The sequence below is a fragment of the Antechinus flavipes genome, chromosome 3 (assembly GCF_016432865.1).
Source record: "Antechinus flavipes isolate AdamAnt ecotype Samford, QLD, Australia chromosome 3, AdamAnt_v2, whole genome shotgun sequence".
In the NCBI taxonomy this organism is placed as follows: Eukaryota; Metazoa; Chordata; class Mammalia; order Dasyuromorphia; family Dasyuridae; genus Antechinus; species Antechinus flavipes.
In genome coordinates this window covers 238,829,133-238,835,440 of record NC_067400.1, presented here as the reverse complement: position 1 = coordinate 238,835,440, position 6,308 = coordinate 238,829,133, and the positions used below count along the sequence as shown (strand labels likewise).

The following is a 6,308-nucleotide window of genomic DNA, read 5'->3' as shown; positions in this document are numbered from 1 at the left end:
TGAAAATATACACTTGTCAATTCCAATAGACTTGGGATGGAAAATGCCATTAGCATCCAAAGAGAAGGCGACCGAATGTGGGTTGAAGAAGAGTATTTTCATTTTTTTTCCCTTTTGGTCTGATTTTTCTTGCACAATATGATAAATATGGAAATATGTTTTAAAAGACTGTACATATTTAATCTATACCAGTTTGTTTGCTGTCTTGGGGAGGACAGAGGTAAGGGAAGGAGGGGAAAATTGGAAAACAAAGTTTTCTAAAAATGAATATTGAAAACTATCTTTACACTAGGACACTAATATATTGTTAGTGGAGTTGGGAACTGATCCAACTGTTCTGGATTGCAATTTAGAATTATGTCCCCAAAGAGCTATCAAACTCTGCATATCCTTTGATTCAACAATGTCTCTACTGAGCCTATATCCCAAAGAGATCATAAAAAAGGAAAAAAGACCCACATGTACAAAAATGTTTGTAGCAGTCTTTTTTGTAGTGGCAAGAAACTGGAAACTGAATGGATATCCATCAGTTGGGAAATGGCTGAATAAGTTATGGTATATGAATGTTATGGAATATTATTGTTTTATAAGAAACAATCAGCAGAATGATTTCAGAAAGGTCTGGACAGGCTTATATGAACTGATACTAAGTGAAGTGAGTAGAACCAGAACATTGTATACAGCAACAAGATGATCAACTGTAATGGACTTGGCTCTTTTCACCCATAAAGTGATTCTGGCCAGTTCCAATAAACTTGTGATGGAAAGAGCCATTTGCATTCAGAGAGAGAACTATGGGGACTGAATGTGGATCACAATATAGTATTTTCATCTTTTTTATTGTTATGTGCTTATTTTCTGTTTTCTTTATCATTCTTTTCCTTTTGAATCTGATTTTTCTTATGCAGAATGATAAATGTGAAAATATGTATTGAAGAATTACATGTCTAACATATATTGGATTTTTTCTGTCATGGGGAGGGAATAGGGAGAAGGGAAAAAAATTGTAATACAAGGTTTTGCAAGGGTAAATGTTGGAAATCATCTTTGCATATATTTTGAAAATAAAGAGCTATTATTTTTTAAAAGTATCTTTACATGTATTTGGAAAAATAAAACACTATTGAGAAAAAAAACCTGTATATCAGATGCTGGCCTTCTCTCCCAAAAGGAAGGAGGTTGATTTTGTTATCTATTTATTAAGATCATTATTGGTTTTTTTCAATTACTCAATTTTAATTTCTCTTAGTGATATTTTCATTTACATTTTTACAGCCATTATGTATAATGCTCTAGGTCTGTTCCCCCTCCCCATAGCTGTTTATGCTAATCTCACATTCCTATGAATTCCTCATATTCATCATTTCTTATCAAACAATAGCATTCCATTATTTTCATATAACAAAGTTTGTTCAGCTGTTGAACACCCACTTAGTTTCCAGTTATTTGCCTCCACAAAAAGTGTTACTATGCCTATTTTGGTAATATAATAGATCTCTCTGTTTTCAGTTTCTTGAAGTATATGCCCAATATTGGGATCTCTGAGTCAAATGATGATGCTGTGCAGCAGTGTGATGGCAATTTTTTTTTAATTAAAGCTTTTTATTTTCAAAATATATACATGGACAATTTTCAACATTCACCCTTACAAAATCTTGTGTTCTACCAAGAGATCATTGTACATGGCAACAAGATTATATGAAGAACAATTCTGATAGACATGGCTCTTTCCAATAATGAGATGTAATGACAAGAGCCATCTACACTAGACAGGAGAGTGGAAACTGAGTATGGATCACAACATAATATTTCACTCTTTTTTGTTGTTGTTTTCTTGTATTTTGTTTTCTTTCTCATTTTTTTTTCCTTTTTGGTCTGATTTTTCTTGTGCAGCACTATAATTGTAGAAATATGTAGAGAACAATTGCACATGTTTAACATGTACTGGATTACTTGCCATCTATGGGAAGTAGTGGAGAGAAAGGGGCGAAATTTGGAACACGAGGTTTTGCAAGGATCAGTGTTGAAAATTATCCATGTATATGTTTGGAAAATTAAAAAAAAAAAAAAATACCTTGTGTTTTAAATTTTTCCCTCCCTTACCCCGACTCCCTCCCCTACATGGTAAGTAATTCAATATATGTTATACATATTTCCACAAATGTCTTGTGCTGGAAAATATTTAAAAACCAACTATAAAGGGAAGATTTATGCACACATTTTAAAATGTGATATCTATACCTTTTCCATCACTTTCTTTAATCTAGACAATCAACAAAATAATACACCAAGCCCTGCTTTGTAGCATTTTTCCTGATTCCCGAGTTGTAAATGCTTCCACTCAAATTGTAACAGTGAGAACTGTTCTATGAACTGGTTCTAGTACAACACATTTGATGCTACCATCCATCAATTCAATAGTAACCACCAACCAAGTTTGTGGAAAAGTTCTGGAACCTCTACAGTCATCTTTATCTTCTCTTTGAAGGAGCCAATTGAAATGTAGCAGAATGGAGGGATGTCATAATTATGTTTTGATAGGCTTCACTCTCAGTATGCCCAAAGTCGAGGGGTTAACTAGCTCTGAGATATGTCCAGCCTAATAGCAAGCAGTGGGTGCTGTTTTGGGTCTCCGCAATTTGATCCAGTTTTCTGGAGGCGAAGGGCGCGGCACAAGCACGGGAGCCTATTAGGAAGAGGAAGTCTCGATTCTGTCCACCAGAGGCGCAAGGTTCTGAATAATAAGTCTGTTTGAAGAAATTTGAATAATGGCTGCAAAAGAAAGTGCTAAACCTTTGGTTCAGTATCTTTCCAGTGGAGTATTTAGATTCCTTCTTACCTGACAATCCTCTACAAGTACAGTTTTAAAATGTTTGGATTTACATGGTGAATAATTGCACAAAGTAATATTGCAACATGGGAATCTATCAGAGTTCATGAAGTGAACTGTTTCTTGCTTTGTTTACCAGCATTTTTGTTTCAGTTTATATGCAAAAATATAAAATTCAAAAAGAAAAACTAGAAACTTGGGAAGTCCAGTGGAAATGTCTCATAAAAATTCTTGTTCATCACTTTTGCATTCAGCTACCTTTGATTTGTGGTACCTGGTATTTTACAGAGTATTTTACCATTCCTTATGTTTGAGACAGATGTCTAAATGGCATATGCTATTGGCCAGGTGTTTTGGCTATGCATTGATTGAAGACACCTGGCACTATTTCCTTCATAGACTTTTATACCATGTGTGTATCCATAAAGTTCATCATGAATTTTAGGCCCCAGTTGGAATGGAAGCTGAATATGGACATCCTCTTAAAGCCTCATTCTCCAGACTTTTTTATTGGAATTTTGGTTTTTTATGACCACATAGTCCTCCTCTGGGCATAGGTCACAGTTTGATTAACAGAAACCATTGATGTATGTACATAGTGGTTATGATACTGCTCTCAATCCTTTGAAATTCATACCATTTTATACTGGTGCATGGTATCATGATTTCCACCACATGAACTTCATTGGAAATTATGCTTCAACATTTACATGGTGGAATAAATTCTTTGGTACAGATTCTCAATATATTAGTTACATTGAAAAGATGAAGAAATTGCAACATTGGATAAAAGACCAAATAAACATTTGTAAACATTCCAGAAGATAAACATATAAGAGAACAATAATTAAACTTGCTTAAAGAGGGACAAAATAAATAAGCATCCTGGCTATTAATAAAAGAACATTTTATAATCTTGTGTTATCACTCTAGTGATAATTTTTTTTACTTTACATATCACCTCTGTGTATATAGAAAAATACATAATTTATATTTAATAAGACATTAATGAGGAAATTTAAAAGGCCATGTTACAAAAAAAAAATAAGCCTTAAAAGTATTAGATAGATTTTTCAAGCTTTTGTTTTGAAATTGATAAGATCATAGATCATGAAGGAATATGAAATTAAACAATAGCATGCACTTTGTAGGAAACACAAGCTTGTGGTTGTTATCTTTCTTCTTTTGAAACAAGCATATTCTTTTAGTCTGCCTAAAGATAAAAATCAAGAGTGTGTTTTAGATTTTTCACTGAATAGATCAAGCTTCTAATTCAAGGAAGTCTTAACTGGCTGTGCAGTTCACCAGTAGCCTTGCATTGTGATGAAGCATAGGATATATGGGAAGGGCTGAACTTTGATGGTTGTCATTAAGATCTTGTTGCTCCTTTCAAAGGATTCCTATTTGGCTACAACATGCTGCTGATAAAATCAAATTAAACAGTCCTGGATTGACCCAAATAGCAGATTTTAGGCTACATTTTTCCAATGTATTTGATGTTTAAAAAATTGAGGAGCCTTTCTTACTAATCCAATGTTTTTTCTCTTATGTCTCCAGTATTTACATGATTTGGATGTCTATACTGTTACAGTGAACTGACTTGCTGCTGTTTGTATTTGTGTCTGTTGGAATAAAGATGTTTCTGATTTGTGATTTTTTAAAAATGTAGCCTGATATCATAGTGTCCTTCTGGGAGAGTGTGTGTATATATATATATATATATATATATATATATATATATATATATATATATATATATATAAGTGTGTGTGTATGTGTGTATGTATGTGTGTGTATGATATTTTTACCATGTTTAACATATATAGGATTACTTGCCACTGGGGGAGAGGTGGAAGTAAAGGTGGAGAATTGGAACATAAGGTTTTGAAGGGTTAATATTGAAAAATTATCCATGCATATGTTTTGAAAATAAAAAGCTTCAATTAAAAATTTAAAACTAAAGAAGAGTGTATATATATATATATGTGTGTGTGTGTGTGTGTGTGTGTCTATATTCTCTCTCTCTCTCTCTCTCTCTCTCTCTCTCTATATATATATATATATATATATATATATATATATATATATATTATATATATATATGTATATATACACATATATATGCAGAAAGACCTATGACAACATTTCTCTGGTTTGCAGTTTACTTGAACAGGGCCCTCAGATTAATAAAACATCAAACATAGGACATGTTTTATTTAATAGAATTTTGAAATATAGGCAGGATCACAACCCTGATCTAGATCTAGAGACAATAAAAACAAAACAAAACAAAAACTCTTTTCCTTCTTTCTTGTCCCTCATCTCCACCACTGCTTCTCATAGGACCTATATCTATGTTCCTGACATAGTGTTACTCTGAAATCAAGCCTCCCAGTATACAGAAAAAAGTCATCCTTACTATAGCATTAACTTCTCTCCCAGGAACTCTACAATCTACATGACTCAAGGAACTAGTCAAAGATAAAGTCAATGTTTTCTTCACTACATGGTTCTATGTCTTCGTGTTCCTTCATTCCAGTCTCTTCTCTGATTCTCAGTTCTATGGTTCTCACCATGCCACTTTTTGTCTCCCTATTGCTTTGCTGCCTACAGTTTTATATGTTCTGTTTCTGTGTCTCTGTATCTCCCTCTCTTTATCTGTATCTGTCCCTAATTGTCTCTCTCTCTCTAATTATCTGTCTCTCCTATTCATTTCTGAGTTTCAGTATTTTGCCTCTTTTAATTATTTTCTGTTTATTATATAGTTTGATTTGTATATGTTTATTTGCATGTTGTTTCCCTCATTACATTGTGAACTCCTCAAAAGCAAACTCTTTTACTTCTTTTTTGTAGCCCCAGCATTTGGCACAATGCCTGACACTTAGTAAGCACATGTTGATTCATTGATTGATAGAAATGAAACATAAAGTCTAAGTTGAAGAAGGATTTCCTATGCATGATGATGTACTCCATTTGTTTATGCAGGTTGCATCAACCCTAGATGTAATGACTGCTAGCACCCAGGACACCCCAGAATCAGTGGAGTCAGGATAAGCAAAAGTCCATCTTTATTCTTGGTCTTTAGGGGTAGAAGTGAAAGGTATGGAAGAGAATCTCCATAAGCGCCTTCTCCCCCTCTACCGTGGAGCATGTGTGTCCCTGGCTAGCTTTTCTCCACCCCCTAGTCCCTCTTACAATCCTCTATACACCAATCATTGAGCCAGTACGGATAGTGGAAAGGACCATTTTCCAAGCATATGCCCATAGAGTACTGTCCAATCAGTAGTTAGCCTTAAGCCCTCAGCAGTCCTGACCTCTGCATTGATTCCATAGTTTCAGTCCTCTAGACCTAGAACCTTGAAGAACCTTGGAGAAAAGATCCAGTGAAAAGAGACATACTTTTTTTGAACATGACTAATATATCTGAATTTGTTTTGCATGAGTGAGTTTATTTGTTACAAAGGAATTTCTTGAATTG

General features: G+C 34.0%; 1 pseudogene; it reads left to right on the top strand.

Annotated features, from left to right (window-relative positions):
* Nucleotides 1-2,590: 2,590 nt before the first annotated feature.
* Nucleotides 2,591-3,658, top strand: LOC127557131 (methylsterol monooxygenase 1-like; annotated as a pseudogene).
* Nucleotides 3,659-6,308: the final 2,650 nt, after the last annotated feature.